The sequence below is a fragment of the Apostichopus japonicus genome, chromosome 9 (genome assembly GCF_037975245.1).
Source record: "Apostichopus japonicus isolate 1M-3 chromosome 9, ASM3797524v1, whole genome shotgun sequence".
Lineage (NCBI taxonomy): Eukaryota > Metazoa > Echinodermata > Holothuroidea > Aspidochirotida > Stichopodidae > Apostichopus > Apostichopus japonicus.
Genome location: NC_092569.1, coordinates 1056540 through 1074890, shown reverse-complemented (window position 1 = coordinate 1074890; position 18351 = coordinate 1056540). Strand labels below are relative to the sequence as shown.

Here is an 18351-nt window from a genome sequence, read left to right as displayed (position 1 = left end):
TCTCTTGTCCCACATCTGCAATGCTACTCTATAACATTCAGCAGGTCAGTCTCTTGTCCCTCATCTGCAATGCTGCTCTATAACATTTAGTAGGTCAGTCTCTTGTCCCTCATCTGCAATGCTACACCGATAACATTGAGCAGGTCAGTCTCTTGTCCCACATCTGCAATGCTACATTGATAACATTCAGCAGGTCAGTCTCTTGTCTCACATCTGCAATGCTACTCTGGTAACATTCAGCAGGTCAGTCTCTTGTCCCACATCTGCAATGCTACTCTATAACATTCAGCAGGTCAGTCTCTTGTCCCTCATCTGCAATGCTACACCGATAACATTCAGCAGGTCAGTCTCTTGTCTCACATCTGCAATGCTACTCTGATAACATTCAGCAAGTCAGTCTCGTCTCACATCTGCAATGCTACATTGATAACATTCAGCAGGTCAGTCTCTTGTCTCACATCTGCAATGCTACATTGATAACATTCAGCAGGTCAGTCTCTTGTCCCACATTTGCAATGCTACTCTATAACATTCAGCAGGTCAGTCTCTTGTCCCTCATCTGCAATGCTACACCGATAACATTCAGCAGGTCAGTCTCTTGTCCCACATCTGCAATGCTACATTGATAACATTCAGCAGGTCAGTCTCTTGTCTCACATCTGCAATGCTACATTGATAACATTCAGCAGGTCAGTCTCTTGTCCCACATCTGCAATGCTACTCTATAACATTCAGCAGGTCAGTCTCTTGTCCCTCATCTGCAATGCTACTCTATAACATTCAGCAGGTCAGTCTCTTGTCCCTCATCTGCAATTCTACACCGATAACATTCAGCAGGTCAGTCTCTTGTCCCACATCTGCAATGCTACATTGATAACATTCAGCAGGTCAGTCTCTTGTCCCTCATCTGCAATGCTACATTGATAACATTCAGCAGGTCAGTCTCTTGTCTCACATCTGCAATGCTACTCTGATAACATTCAGCAGGTCAGTCTCTTGTCTCACATATGCAATGCTACTCTGATAACATTCAGCAGGTCAGTCTCTTGTCTCACATCTGCAATGCTACTCTATAACATTCAGCAGGTCAGTCTCTCTTGTCCCACATCTGCAATGCTACATTGATAACATTCAGCAGGTCAGTCTCTTGTCTCACATCTGCAATGCTACATTGATAACATTCAGCAGGTCAGTCTCTTGTCCCACATCTGCAATGCTACTCTATAACATTCAGCAGGTCAGTCTCTTGTCCCTCATCTGCAATGCTACTCTATAACATTCAGCAGGTCAGTCTCTTGTCCCTCATCTGCAATGCTACACCGATAACATTCAGCAGGTCAGTCTCTTGTCCCACATCTGCAATGCTACATTGATAACATTCAGCAGGTCAGTCTCTTGTCCCTCATCTGCAATGCTACATTGATAACATTCAGCAGGTCAGTCTCTTGTCTCACATCTGCAATGCTACATTGATAACATTCAGCAGGTCAGTCTCTTGTCCCACATCTGCAATGCTACTCTATAACATTCAGCAGGTCAGTCTCTTGTCCCTCATCTGCAATGCTACATTGATAACATTCAGCAGGTCAGTCTCTTGTCTCACATCTGCAATGCTACTCTATAACATTCAGCAGGTCAGTCTCTTGTCCCTCATCTGCAATGCTACACCGATAACATTCAGCAGGTCAGTCTCTTGTCTCACATCTGCAATGCTACTCTGATAACATTCAGCAGGTCAGTCTCTTGTCCCACATCTGCAATGCTACATTGATAACATTCAGCAGGTCAGTCTCTTGTCCCACATCTGCAATGCTACTCTATAACATTCAGCAGGTCAGTCTCTTGTCCCTCATCTGCAATGCTACACCGATAACATTCAGCAGGTCAGTCTCTTGTCCACATCTGCAATGCTACATTGATAACATTCAGCAGGTCAGTCTCTTGTCTCACATCTGCAATGCTACTCTATAACATTCAGCAGGTCAGTCTCTTGCCCACATCTGCAATGCTACTCTATAACATTCAGCAGGTCAGTCTCTTGTCCCTCATCTGCAATGCTACTCTATAACATTCAGCAGGTCAGTCTCTTGTCCCTCATCTGCAATGCTACACCGATAACATTCAGCAGGTCAGTCTCTTGTCCCCCTTTTGCAATGCTACATTGATAACATTCAGCAGGTCAGTCTCTTGTCCCTCATCTGCAATGCTACATTGATAACATTCAGCAGGTCAGTCTCTTGTCCCTCATCTGCAATGCTACACCGATAACATTCAGCAGGTCAGTCTCTTGTCTCACATCTGCAATGCTACACCGATAACATTCAGCAGGTCAGTCTCTTGTCTCACATCTGCAATGCTACTCTGGTAACATTCAGCAGGTCAGTCTCTTGTCCCACATCTGCAATGCTACGTTGATAACATTCAGCAGGTCAGTCTCTTGTCCCTCATCTGCAATGCTACACCGATAACATTCAGCAGGTCAGTCTCTTGTCTCACATCTGCAATGCTACTCTGATAACATTCAGCAAGTCAGTCTCGTCTCACATCTGCAATGCTACATTGATAACATTCAGCAGGTCAGTCTCTTGTCTCACATCTGCAATGCTACATTGATAACATTCAGCAGGTCAGTCTCTTGTCTCACATTTGCAATGCTACTCTATAACATTCAGCAGGTCAGTCTCTTGTCCCTCATCTGCAATGCTACACCGATAACATTCAGCAGGTCAGTCTCTTGTCTCACATCTGCAATGCTACTCTATAACATTCAGCAGGTCAGTCTCTTGTCTCACATCTGCAATGCTACATTGATAACATTCAGCAGGTCAGTCTCTTGTCCCACATCTGCAATGCTACTCTATAACATTCAGCAGGTCAGTCTCTTGTCCCTCATCTGCAATGCTACTCTATAACATTCAGCAGGTCAGTCTCTTGTCCCACATCTGCAATGCTACTCTATAACATTCAGCAGGTCAGTCTCTTGTCCCTCATCTGCAATGCTACACCGATAACATTCAGCAGGTCAGTCTCTTGTCTCACATCTGCAATGCTACTCTGATAACATTCAGCAAGTCAGTCTCGTCTCACATCTGCAATGCTACATTGATAACATTCAGCAGGTCAGTCTCTTGTCCCACATCTGCAATGCTACTCTATAACATTCAGCAGGTCAGTCTCTTGTCCCTCATCTGCAATGCTACATTGATAACATTCAGCAGGTCAGTCTCTTGTCTCACATCTGCAATGCTACTCTATAACATTCAGCAGGTCAGTCTCTTGTCCCTCATCTGCAATGCTACACCGATAACATTCAGCAGGTCAGTCTCTTGTCTCACATCTGCAATGCTACTCTGATAACATTCAGCAGGTCAGTCTCTTGTCCCACATCTGCAATGCTACATTGATAACATTCAGCAGGTCAGTCTCTTGTCCCACATCTGCAATGCTACTCTATAACATTCAGCAGGTCAGTCTCTTGTCCCTCATCTGCAATGCTACATTGATAACATTCAGCAGGTCAGTCTCTTGTCTCACATCTGCAATGCTACTCTATAACATTCAGCAGGTCAGTCTCTTGTCCCTCATCTGCAATGCTACACCGATAACATTCAGCAGGTCAGTCTCTTGTCTCACATCTGCAATGCTACACCGATAACATTCAGCAGGTCAGTCTCTTGTCCCACATCTGCAATGCTACATTGATAACATTCAGCAGGTCAGTCTCTTGTCTCACATCTGCAATGCTACATTGATAACATTCACCAGGTCAGTCTCTTGTCCCACATCTGCAATGCTACTCTATAACATTCAGCAGGTCAGTCTCTTGTCCCTCATCTGCAATGCTGCTCTATAACATTTAGTAGGTCAGTCTCTTGTCCCTCATCTGCAATGCTACACCGATAACATTGAGCAGGTCAGTCTCTTGTCCCACATCTGCAATGCTACATTGATAACATTCAGCAGGTCAGTCTCTTGTCTCACATCTGCAATGCTACTCTGGTAACATTCAGCAGGTCAGTCTCTTGTCCCACATCTGCAATGCTACTCTATAACATTCAGCAGGTCAGTCTCTTGTCCCTCATCTGCAATGCTACACCGATAACATTCAGCAGGTCAGTCTCTTGTCTCACATCTGCAATGCTACTCTGATAACATTCAGCAAGTCAGTCTCGTCTCACATCTGCAATGCTACATTGATAACATTCAGCAGGTCAGTCTCTTGTCTCACATCTGCAATGCTACATTGATAACATTCAGCAGGTCAGTCTCTTGTCCCACATTTGCAATGCTACTCTATAACATTCAGCAGGTCAGTCTCTTGTCCCTCATCTGCAATGCTACACCGATAACATTCAGCAGGTCAGTCTCTTGTCCCACATCTGCAATGCTACATTGATAACATTCAGCAGGTCAGTCTCTTGTCTCACATCTGCAATGCTACATTGATAACATTCAGCAGGTCAGTCTCTTGTCCCACATCTGCAATGCTACTCTATAACATTCAGCAGGTCAGTCTCTTGTCCCTCATCTGCAATGCTACTCTATAACATTCAGCAGGTCAGTCTCTTGTCCCTCATCTGCAATTCTACACCGATAACATTCAGCAGGTCAGTCTCTTGTCCCACATCTGCAATGCTACATTGATAACATTCAGCAGGTCAGTCTCTTGTCCCTCATCTGCAATGCTACATTGATAACATTCAGCAGGTCAGTCTCTTGTCTCACATCTGCAATGCTACTCTGATAACATTCAGCAGGTCAGTCTCTTGTCTCACATATGCAATGCTACTCTGATAACATTCAGCAGGTCAGTCTCTTGTCTCACATCTGCAATGCTACTCTATAACATTCAGCAGGTCAGTCTCTCTTGTCCCACATCTGCAATGCTACATTGATAACATTCAGCAGGTCAGTCTCTTGTCTCACATCTGCAATGCTACATTGATAACATTCAGCAGGTCAGTCTCTTGTCCCACATCTGCAATGCTACTCTATAACATTCAGCAGGTCAGTCTCTTGTCCCTCATCTGCAATGCTACATTGATAACATTCAGCAGGTCAGTCTCTTGTCCCTCATCTGCAATGCTACACCGATAACATTCAGCAGGTCAGTCTCTTGTCCCACATCTGCAATGCTACATTGATAACATTCAGCAGGTCAGTCTCTTGTCCCTCATCTGCAATGCTACATTGATAACATTCAGCAGGTCAGTCTCTTGTCTCACATCTGCAATGCTACATTGATAACATTCAGCAGGTCAGTCTCTTGTCCCACATCTGCAATGCTACTCTATAACATTCAGCAGGTCAGTCTCTTGTCCCTCATCTGCAATGCTACATTGATAACATTCAGCAGGTCAGTCTCTTGTCTCACATCTGCAATGCTACTCTATAACATTCAGCAGGTCAGTCTCTTGTCCCTCATCTGCAATGCTACACCGATAACATTCAGCAGGTCAGTCTCTTGTCTCACATCTGCAATGCTACTCTGATAACATTCAGCAGGTCAGTCTCTTGTCCCACATCTGCAATGCTACATTGATAACATTCAGCAGGTCAGTCTCTTGTCCCACATCTGCAATGCTACTCTATAACATTCAGCAGGTCAGTCTCTTGTCCCTCATCTGCAATGCTACACCGATAACATTCAGCAGGTCAGTCTCTTGTCCACATCTGCAATGCTACATTGATAACATTCAGCAGGTCAGTCTCTTGTCTCACATCTGCAATGCTACTCTATAACATTCAGCAGGTCAGTCTCTTGCCCACATCTGCAATGCTACTCTATAACATTCAGCAGGTCAGTCTCTTGTCCCTCATCTGCAATGCTACTCTATAACATTCAGCAGGTCAGTCTCTTGTCCCTCATCTGCAATGCTACACCGATAACATTCAGCAGGTCAGTCTCTTGTCCCCCTTTTGCAATGCTACATTGATAACATTCAGCAGGTCAGTCTCTTGTCCCTCATCTGCAATGCTACATTGATAACATTCAGCAGGTCAGTCTCTTGTCCCTCATCTGCAATGCTACACCGATAACATTCAGCAGGTCAGTCTCTTGTCTCACATCTGCAATGCTACACCGATAACATTCAGCAGGTCAGTCTCTTGTCTCACATCTGCAATGCTACTCTGGTAACATTCAGCAGGTCAGTCTCTTGTCCCACATCTGCAATGCTACGTTGATAACATTCAGCAGGTCAGTCTCTTGTCCCTCATCTGCAATGCTACACCGATAACATTCAGCAGGTCAGTCTCTTGTCTCACATCTGCAATGCTACTCTGATAACATTCAGCAAGTCAGTCTCGTCTCACATCTGCAATGCTACATTGATAACATTCAGCAGGTCAGTCTCTTGTCTCACATCTGCAATGCTACATTGATAACATTCAGCAGGTCAGTCTCTTGTCTCACATTTGCAATGCTACTCTATAACATTCAGCAGGTCAGTCTCTTGTCCCTCATCTGCAATGCTACACCGATAACATTCAGCAGGTCAGTCTCTTGTCTCACATCTGCAATGCTACTCTATAACATTCAGCAGGTCAGTCTCTTGTCTCACATCTGCAATGCTACATTGATAACATTCAGCAGGTCAGTCTCTTGTCCCACATCTGCAATGCTACTCTATAACATTCAGCAGGTCAGTCTCTTGTCCCTCATCTGCAATGCTACTCTATAACATTCAGCAGGTCAGTCTCTTGTCCCACATCTGCAATGCTACTCTATAACATTCAGCAGGTCAGTCTCTTGTCCCTCATCTGCAATGCTACACCGATAACATTCAGCAGGTCAGTCTCTTGTCTCACATCTGCAATGCTACTCTGATAACATTCAGCAAGTCAGTCTCGTCTCACATCTGCAATGCTACATTGATAACATTCAGCAGGTCAGTCTCTTGTCCCACATCTGCAATGCTACTCTATAACATTCAGCAGGTCAGTCTCTTGTCCCTCATCTGCAATGCTACATTGATAACATTCAGCAGGTCAGTCTCTTGTCTCACATCTGCAATGCTACTCTATAACATTCAGCAGGTCAGTCTCTTGTCCCTCATCTGCAATGCTACACCGATAACATTCAGCAGGTCAGTCTCTTGTCTCACATCTGCAATGCTACTCTGATAACATTCAGCAGGTCAGTCTCTTGTCCCACATCTGCAATGCTACATTGATAACATTCAGCAGGTCAGTCTCTTGTCCCACATCTGCAATGCTACTCTATAACATTCAGCAGGTCAGTCTCTTGTCCCTCATCTGCAATGCTACACCGATAACATTCAGCAGGTCAGTCTCTTGTCCACATCTGCAATGCTACATTGATAACATTCAGCAGGTCAGTCTCTTGTCTCACATCTGCAATGCTACTCTATAACATTCAGCAGGTCAGTCTCTTGCCCACATCTCCAATGCTACTCTATAACATTCAGCAGGTCAGTCTCTTGTCCCTCATCTGCAATGCTACTCTATAACATTCAGCAGGTCAGTCTCTTGTCCCTCATCTGCAATGCTACACCGATAACATTCAGCAGGTCAGTCTCTTGTCCCCCTTTTGCAATGCTACATTGATAACATTCAGCAGGTCAGTCTCTTGTCCCTCATCTGCAATGCTACATTGATAACATTCAGCAGGTCAGTCTCTTGTCTCACATCTGCAATGCTACTCTATAACATTCAGCAGGTCAGTCTCTTGTCCCTCATCTGCAATGCTACACCGATAACATTCAGCAGGTCAGTCTCTTGTCTCACATCTGCAATGCTACACCGATAACATTCAGCAGGTCAGTCTCTTGTCTCACATCTGCAATGCTACTCTGGTAACATTCAGCAGGTCAGTCTCTTGTCCCACATCTGCAATACTACGTTGATAACATTCAGCAGGTCAGTCTCTTGTCCCTCATCTGCAATGCTACACCGATAACATTCAGCAGGTCAGTCTCTTGTCTCACATCTGCAATGCTACTCTGATAACATTCAGCAAGTCAGTCTCGTCTCACATCTGCAATGCTACATTGATAACATTCAGCAGGTCAGTCTCTTGTCTCACATCTGCAATGCTACATTGATAACATTCAGCAGGTCAGTCTCTTGTCTCACATCTGCAATGCTACTCTGATAACATTCAGCAAGTCAGTCTCGTCTCACATCTGCAATGCTACATTGATAACATTCAGCAGGTCAGTCTCTTGTCTCACATCTGCAATGCTACATTGATAACATTCAGCAGGTCAGTCTCTTGTCCCACATCTGCAATGCTACTCTATAACATTCAGCAGGTCAGTCTCTTGTCCCTCATCTGCAATGCTACTCTATAACATTCAGCAGGTCAGTCTCTTGTCCCTCATCTGCAATGCTACACCGATAACATTCAGCAGGTCAGTCTCTTGTCCCACATCTGCAATGCTACATTGATAACATTCAGCAGGTCAGTCTCTTGTCCCTCATCTGCAATGCTACATTGATAACATTCAGCAGGTCAGTCTCTTGTCTCACATCTGCAATGCTACTCTGATAACATTCAGCAGGTCAGTCTCTTGTCTCACATCTGCAATGCTACTCTGATAACATTCAGCAGGTCAGTCTCTTGTCTCACATCTGCAATGCTACTCTATAACATTCAGCAGGTCAGTCTCTTGTCCCTCATCTGCAATGCTACACTGATAACATTCAGCAGGTCAGTCTCTTGTCTCACATCTGCAATGCTACTCTGATAACATTCAGCAGGTCAGTCTCTTGTCCCTCATCTGCAATGCTACTCTGATAACATTCAGCAGGTCAGTCTCTTGTCCCACATCTGCAATGCTACACTGATAACATTCAGCAGGTCAGTCTCTTGTCCCACATCTGCAATGCTACTCTATAACATTCAGCAGGTCAGTCTCTTGTCCCTCATCTGCAATGCTACACCGATAACATTCAGCAGGTCAGTCTCTTGTCTCACATCTGCAATGCTACTCTGATAACATTCAGCAGGTCAGTCTCTTGTCCCACATCTGCAATGCTACATTGATAACATTCAGCAGGTCAGTCTCTTGTCCCACATCTGCAATGCTACTCTATAACATTCAGCAGGTCAGTCTCTTGTCCCTCATCTGCAATGCTACACCGATAACATTCAGCAGGTCAGTCTCTTGTCCCACATCTGCAATGCTACATTGATAACATTCAGCAGGTCAGTCTCTTGTCTCACATCTGCAATGCTACTCTATAACATTCAGCAGGTCAGTCTCTTGCCCACATCTGCAATGCTACTCTATAACATTCAGCAGGTCAGTCTCTTGTCCCTCATCTGCAATGCTACTCTATAACATTCAGCAGGTCAGTCTCTTGTCCCTCATCTGCAATGCTACACCGATAACATTCAGCAGGTAAGTCTCTTGTCCCCCTTTTGCAATGCTACATTGATAACATTCAGCAGGTCAGTCTCTTGTCCCTCATCTGCAATGCTACATTGAAAACATTCAGCAGGTCAGTCTCTTGTCTCACATCTGCAATGCTACTCTATAACATTCAGCAGGTCAGTCTCTTGTCCCTCATCTGCAATGCTACACCGATAACATTCAGCAGGTCAGTCTCTTGTCTCACATCTGCAATGCTACACCGATAACATTCAGCAGGTCAGTCTCTTGTCTCACATCTGCAATGCTACTCTGATAACATTCAGCAGGTCAGTCTCTTGTCCCACATCTGCAATGCTACTGTACGTTGATAACATTCAGCAGGTCAGTCTCTTGTCCCTCATCTGCAATGCTACACCGATAACATTCAGCAGGTCAGTCTCTTGTCCCTCATCTGCAATGCTACACTGATAACATTCAGCAGGTCAGTCTCTTGTCTCGCATCTGCAATGCTACTCTGATAACATTCAGCAGGTCAGTCTCTTGTCCCTCATCTGCAATGCTACACCGATAACATTCAGCAGGTCAGTCTCTTGTCTCACATCTGCAATGCTACATTGATAACATTCAGCAGGTCAGTCTCTTGTCCCACATCTGCAATGCTACTCTATAACATTCAGCAGGTCAGTCTCTTGTCCCTCATCTGCAATGCTACTCTATAACATTCAGCAGGTCAGTCTCTTGTCCCTCATCTGCAATGCTACACCGATAACATTCAGCAGGTCAGTCTCTTGTCCCACATCTGCAATGCTACATTGATAACATTCAGCAGGTCAGTCTCTTGTCCCTCATCTGCAATGCTACATTGATAACATTCAGCAGGTCAGTCTCTTGTCTCACATCTGCAATGCTACTCTGATAACATTCAGCAGGTCAGTCTCTTGTCTCACATCTGCAATGCTACTCTGATAACATTCAGCAGGTCAGTCTCTTGTCTCACATCTGCAATGCTACTCTATAACATTCAGCAGGTCAGTCTCTTGTCCCTCATCTGCAATGCTACACTGATAACATTCAGCAGGTCAGTCTCTTGTCTCACATCTGCAATGCTACTCTGATAACATTCAGCAGGTCAGTCTCTTGTCCCTCATCTGCAATGCTACATTGATAACATTCAGCAGGTCAGTCTCTTGTCCCACATCTGCAATACTACACTGATAACATTCAGCAGGTCAGTCTCTTGTCCCACATCTGCAATGCTACTCTATAACATTCAGCAGGTCAGTCTCTTGTCCCTCATCTGCAATGCTACACCGATAACATTCAGCAGGTCAGTCTCTTGTCCCACATCTGCAATGCTACATTGATAACATTCAGCAGGTCAGTATCTTGTCTCACATCTGCAATGCTACATTGATAACATTCAGCAGGTCAGTCTCTTGTCCCACATCTGCAATGCTACTCTATAACATTCAGCAGGTCAGTCTCTTGTCCCTAATCTGCAATGCTACACCGATAACATTCAGCAGGTCAGTCTCTTGTCCCACATCTGCAATGCTACATTGATTACATTCAGCAGGTCAGTCTCTTGTCTCACATCTGCAATGCTACTCTATAACATTCAGCAGGTCAGTCTCTTGTCCCACATCTACAATGCTACTCTATAACATTCAGCAGGTCAGTCTCTTGTCCCTCATCTGCAATGCTACTCTATAACATTCAGCAGGTCAGTCTCTTGTCTCACATCTGCAATGCTACTCTGATAACATTCAGCAGGTCAGTCTCTTGTCTCACATCTGCAATGCTACTCTGATAACATTCAGCAGGTCAGTCTCTTGTCTCACATCTGCAATGCTACTCTATAACATTCAGCAGGTCAGTCTCTTGTCCCTCATCTGCAATGCTACACTGATAACATTCAGCAGGTCAGTCTCTTGTCTCACATCTGCAATGCTACTCTGATAACATTCAGCAGGTCAGTCTCTTGTCCCTCATCTGCAATGCTACATTGATAACATTCAGCAGGTCAGTCTCTTGTCCCACATCTGCAATACTACACTGATAACATTCAGCAGGTCAGTCTCTTGTCCCACATCTGCAATGCTACTCTATAACATTCAGCAGGTCAGTCTCTTGTCCCTCATCTGCAATGCTACACCGATAACATTCAGCAGGTCAGTCTCTTGTCCCACATCTGCAATGCTACATTGATAACATTCAGCAGGTCAGTATCTTGTCTCACATCTGCAATGCTACATTGATAACATTCAGCAGGTCAGTCTCTTGTCCCACATCTGCAATGCTACTCTATAACATTCAGCAGGTCAGTCTCTTGTCCCTAATCTGCAATGCTACACCGATAACATTCAGCAGGTCAGTCTCTTGTCCCACATCTGCAATGCTACATTGATTACATTCAGCAGGTCAGTCTCTTGTCTCACATCTGCAATGCTACTCTATAACATTCAGCAGGTCAGTCTCTTGTCCCACATCTACAATGCTACTCTATAACATTCAGCAGGTCAGTCTCTTGTCCCTCATCTGCAATGCTACTCTATAACATTCAGCAGGTCAGTCTCTTGTCCCTCATCTGCAATGCTACACCGATAACATTCAGCAGGTCAGTCTCTTGTCCCACATCTGCAATGCTACATTGATAACATTCAGCAGGTCAGTCTCTTGTCCCTCATCTGCAATGCTACATTGATAACATTCAGCAGGTCAGTCTCTTGTCTCACATCTGCAATGCTACTCTATAACATTCAGCAGGTCAGTCTCTTGTCCCTCATCTGCAATGCTACACCGATAACATTCAGCAGGTCAGTCTCTTGTCTCACATCTGCAATGCTACACCGATAACATTCAGCAGGTCAGTCTCTTGTCCCACATCTGCAATGCTACATTGATAACATTCAGCAGGTCAGTCTCTTGTCTCACATCTGCAATGCTACATTGATAACATTCAGCAGGTCAGTCTCTTGTCCCACATCTGCAATGCTACTCTATAACATTCAGCAGGTCAGTCTCTTGTCCCTAATCTGCAATGCTACACCGATAACATTCAGCAGGTCAGTCTCTTGTCCCACATCTGCAATGCTACATTGATTACATTCAGCAGGTCAGTCTCTTGTCTCACATCTGCAATGCTACTCTATAACATTCAGCAGGTCAGTCTCTTGTCCCACATCTGCAATGCTACTCTATAACATTCAGCAGGTCAGTCTCTTGTCCCTCATCTGCAATGCTACTCTATAACATTCAGCAGGTCAGTCTCTTGTCCCTCATCTGCAATGCTACACCGATAACATTCAGCAGGTCAGTCTCTTGTCCCACATCTGCAATGCTACATTGATAACATTCAGCAGGTCAGTCTCTTGTCCCTCATCTGCAATGCTACATTGATAACATTCAGCAGGTCAGTCTCTTGTCTCACATCTGCAATGCTACTCTATAACATTCAGCAGGTCAGTCTCTTGTCCCTCATCTGCAATGCTACACCGATAACATTCAGCAGGTCAGTCTCTTGTCTCACATCTGCAATGCTACACCGATAACATTCAGCAGGTCAGTCTCTTGTCCCACATCTGCAATGCTACATTGATAACATTCAGCAGGTCAGTCTCTTGTCTCACATCTGCAATGCTACATTGATAACATTCAGCAGGTCAGTCTCTTGTCCCACATCTGCAATGCTACTCTATAACATTCAGCAGGTCAGTCTCTTGTCCCTCATCTGCAATGCTGCTCTATAACATTCAGCAGGTCAGTCTCTTGTCCCTCATCTGCAATGCTACACCGATAACATTCAGCAGGTCAATCTCTTGTCCCACATCTGCAATGCTACATTGATAACATTCAGCAGGTCAGTCTCTTGTCCGTCATCTGCAATGCTACATTGATAACATTCAGCAGGTCAGTCTCTTGTCTCACATCTGCAATGCTACTCTATAACATTCAGCAGGTCAGTCTCTTGTCCCTCATCTGCAATGCTACACCGATAACATTCAGCAGGTCAGTCTCTTGTCTCACATCTGCAATGCTACTCTGATAACATTCAGCAGGTCAGTCTCTTGTCCCACATCTGCAATGCTACATTGATAACATTCAGCAGGTCAGTCTCTTGTCTCACATCTGCAATGCTACTCTGGTAACATTCAGCAGGTCAGTCTCTTGTCCCACATCTGCAATGCTACTCTATAACATTCAGCAGGTCAGTCTCTTGTCCCTCATCTGCAATGCTACACCGATAACATTCAGCAGGTCAGTCTCTTGTCTCACATCTGCAATGCTACTCTGATAACATTCAGCAAGTCAGTCTCGTCTCACATCTGCAATGCTACATTGATAACATTCAGCAGGTCAGTCTCTTGTCTCACATCTGCAATGCTACATTGATAACATTCAGCAGGTCAGTCTCTTGTCCCACATTTGCAATGCTACTCTATAACATTCAGCAGGTCAGTCTCTTGTCCCTCATCTGCAATGCTACACCGATAACATTCAGCAGGTCAGTCTCTTGTCCCACATCTGCAATGCTACATTGATAACATTCAGCAGGTCAGTCTCTTGTCTCACATCTGCAATGCTACATTGATAACATTCAGCAGGTCAGTCTCTTGTCCCACATCTGCAATGCTACTCTGATAACATTCAGCAGGTCAGTCTCTTGTCCCTCATCTGCAATGCTACTCTATAACATTCAGCAGGTCAGTCTCTTGTCCCTCATCTGCAATGCTACACCGATAACATTCAGCAGGTCAGTCTCTTGTCCCACATCTGCAATGCTACATTGATAACATTCAGCAGGTCAGTCTCTTGTCCCTCATCTGCAATGCTACATTGATAACATTCAGCAGGTCAGTCTCTTGTCTCACATCTGCAATGCTACTCTATAACATTCAGCAGGTCAGTCTCTTGTCCCACATCTGCAATGCTACTCTATAACATTCAGCAGGTCAGTCTCTTGTCCCTCATCTGCAATGCTACTCTATAACATTCAGCAGGTCAGTCTCTTGTCCCTCATCTGCAATGCTACACCGATAACATTCAGCAGGTCAGTCTCTTGTCCCACATCTGCAATGCTACATTGATAACATTCAGCAGGTCAGTCTCTTGTCCCTCATCTGCAATGATACACCGATAACATTCAGCAGGTCAGTCTCTTGTCTCACATCTGCAATGCTACTCTATAACATTCAGCAGGTCAGTCTCTTGTCCCTCATCTGCAATGCTACACCGATAACATTCAGCAGGTCAGTCTCTTGTCTCACATCTGCAATGCTACTCTGATAACATTCAGCAGGTCAGTCTCTTGTCCCACATCTGCAATGCTACATTGATAACATTCAGCAGGTCAGTCTCTTGTCTCACATCTGCAATGCTACTCTGGTAACATTCAGCAGGTCAGTCTCTTGTCCCACATCTGCAATGCTACTCTATAACATTCAGCAGGTCAGTCTCTTGTCCCTCATCTGCAATGCTACACTGATAACATTCAGCAGGTCAGTCTCTTGTCCCACATCTGCAATGCTACTCTATAACATTCAGCAGGTCAGTCTCTTGTCCCTCATCTGCAATGCTACACCGATAACATTCAGCAGGTCAGTCTCTTGTCCCACATCTGCATTGCTACATTGATAACATTCAGCAGGTCAGTCTCTTGTCTCACATCTGCAATGCTACATTGATAACATTCAGCATGTCAGTCTCTTGTCCCACATCTGCAATGCTACTCTATAACATTCAGCAGGTCAGTCTCTTGTCCCACATCTGCAATGCTACTCTATAACATTCAGCAGGTCAGTCTCTTGTCCCACATCTGCAATGCTACATTGATAACATTCAGCAGGTCAGTCTCTTGTCCCTCATCTGCAATGCTACATTGATAACATTCAGCAGGTCAGTCTCTTGTCCCACATCTGCAATGCTACTCTATAACATTCAGCAGGTCAGTCTCTTGTCCCTCATCTGCAATGCTACTCTATAACATTCAGCAGGTCAGTCTCTTGTCCCTCATCTGCAATGCTACACCGATAACATTCAGCAGGTCAGTCTCTTGTCTCACATCTGCAATGCTACATTGATAACATTCAGCAGGTCAGTCTCTTGAACCACATCTGCAATGCTACATTGATAACATTCAGCAGGTCAGTCTCTTGAACCACATCTGCAATGCTACTCTATAACATTCAGCAGGTTAGTCTCTTGTCCCTCATCTGCAATGCTACTCTATAACATTCAGCATTTCAGTCTCTTGTCCCACATCTGCAATGCTACTCTATAACATTCAGCAGGTCAGTCTCTTGTCTCACATCTGCAATGCTACATTGATAACATTCAGCAGGTCAGTCTCTTGTCTCACATCTGCATGCTACATTGATAACATTCAGCAGGTCAGTCTCTTGTCCCACATCTGCAATGCTACATTGATAACATTCAGCAGGTCAGTCTCTTGTCTCACATATGCAATGCTACTCTGATAACATTCAGCAGGTCAGTCTCTTGTCTCACATCTGCAATGCTACTCTATGACATTCAGCAGGTCAGTCTCTTGTCCCTCATCTGCAATGCTACACCGATAACATTCAGCAGGTCAGTCTCTTGTCTCACATCTGCAATGCTACTCTGATAACATTCAGCAGGTCAGTCTCTTGTCCCTCATCTGCAATGCTACTCTGATAACATTCAGCAGGTCAGTCTCTTGTCCCACATCTGCAATGCTACTGTACACCGATAACATTCAGCAGTTCAGTCTCTTGTCCCACATCTGCAATGCTACATTGATAACATTCAGCATGTCAGTCTCTTGTCTCACATCTGCAATGCTACATTGATAACATTCAGCAGGTCAGTCTCTTGTCCCACATCCGCAATGCTACTCTGATAACATTCAGCAGGTCAGTCTCTTGTCCCACATCTGCAATGCTACTCTGATAACATTCAGCAGGTCAGTCTCTTCTCACATCTGCAATGCTACAATGATAACATTCAGCAGGTCAGTCTCTTGTCTCACATCTGCAATGCTACATTGATAACATTCAGCAGGTCAGTCTCTTGTCCCTTATCTGCAATGCTACTCTATAACATTCAGCAGGTCAGTCTCTTGTCCCTCATCTGCAATGCTACACCGATAACATTCAGCAGTTCAGTCTCTTGTCCCACATCTGCAATGCTACATTGATAACATTCAGCAGGTCAGTCTCTTGTCTCGCATCTGCAATGCTACATTGATAACATTCAGCAGGTCAGTCTCTTGTCCCTCATCTGCAATGCTACATTGATAACATTCAGCAGGTCAGTCTCTTGTCCCACATCTGCAATGCTACATTGATAACATTCAGCAGGTCAGTCTCTTGTCTCACATCTGCAATGCTACTCTGATAACATTCAGCAGGTCAGTCTCTTGTCCCACATCTGAAATGCTACATTGATAACATTCAGCAGGTCAGTCTCTTGTCTCACATCTGCAATGCTACACTGATAACATTCAGCAGGTCAGTCTCTTGTCTCACATCTGCAATGCTACACTGATAACATTCAGCAGGTCAGTCTCTTGTCTCACATCTGCAATGCTACAATGATAACATTCAGCAGGTCAGTCTCTTGTCTCACATCTGCAATGCTACTCTGATAACATTCAGCAGGTCAGTCTCTTGTCCCTCATCTGCAATGCTACATTGATAACATTCAGCAGGTCAGTCTCTTGTCTCACATCTGCAATGCTACTCTGATAACATTCAGCAGGTCAGTCTCTTGTCTCACATATGTAATGCTACATTGATTACATTCAGCAGGCCAGTCTCTTGTCCCACATCTGCAATGCTACTCTGATAACATTCAGCAGGTCAGTCTCTTGTCCCACATCTGCAATGCTACACTGATAACATTCAGCAGGTCAGTCTATTGTCCCACATCTGCAATGCTACTCTATAACATTCAGCAGGTCAGTCTCGTCTCACATCTGCAATGCTACTCTGATAACATTCAGCAGGTCAGTCTCTTGTCCCACATCTGCAATGCTACATTGATAACATTCAGCAGGTCAGTCTCTTGTCCCACATCTGCAATGCTACACTGATAACATTCAGCAGGTCAGTCTCTTGTCTCACATCTGCAATGCTACTCTATAACATTCAGCAGGTCAGTCTCTTGTCCCTCATCTGCAATGCTACACCGATAACATTCAGCAGTTCAGTCTCTTGTCCCACATCTGCAATGCTACTCTATAACATTCAGCAGGTCAGTCTCTTGTCCCTCATCTGCAATGCTACATTGATAACATTCAGCAGGTCAGTCTCTTGTCTCACATCTGCAATGCTACATTGATAACATTCAGCAGGTCAGTCTCTTGTCTCACATCTGCAATGCTACATTGATAACATTCAGCAGGTCAGTCTCTTGTCCCACATCTGCAATGCTACTCTATAACATTCAGCAGGTCAGTCTCTTGTCCCACATCTGCAATGCTACATTGATAACATTCAGCAGGTCAGTCTCTTGTCTCACATCTGCAATGCTACATTGATAACATTCAGCAGGTCAGTCTCTTGTCCCACATCTGCAATGCTACACCGATAACATTCAGCAGGTCAGTCTCTTGTCTCACATCTGCAATGCTACATTGATAACATTCAGCAGGTCAGTCTCTTGTCTCACATCTGCAATGCTACATTGATAACATTCAGCAGGTCAGTCTCTTGTCTCACATCTGCAATGCTACATTGATAACATTCAGCAGGTCAGTCTCTTGTCTCACATCTGCAGTGCTACTCTGATAACATTCAGCAGGTCAGTCTTTTGTCTCACATCTGCAATGCTATACACTGAAAACATTCAGCAGGTCAGTCTCTTGTCTCACATCTGCAATGCTACACTGTACTGTATGTCTCCCCACAACACACTAATACAGTATTTAACAGACAGATACTGTACAGTATGTTCTTCTGTACATATGGCTGTACAGTACTTGTACATCTACTTTAACCCAATCACTTCAGCCTGTATGGATTAAAGG

General features: G+C 44.5%; 2 protein-coding genes across 3 annotated transcripts in view; one reads left to right on the top strand and one right to left on the bottom strand.

Moving 5' to 3' along the window:
* LOC139973243 (DNA primase large subunit-like) overlaps window positions 1-18351 on the top strand; it is a 76451-nt gene that overhangs the window by 34468 nt on the left and 23632 nt on the right. The gene's annotated exons all lie outside the window — the stretch shown is intronic.
* Window positions 1-18351, bottom strand: part of LOC139973241 (uncharacterized) — a 52894-nt gene that overhangs the window by 15942 nt on the left and 18601 nt on the right. The gene's annotated exons all lie outside the window — the stretch shown is intronic.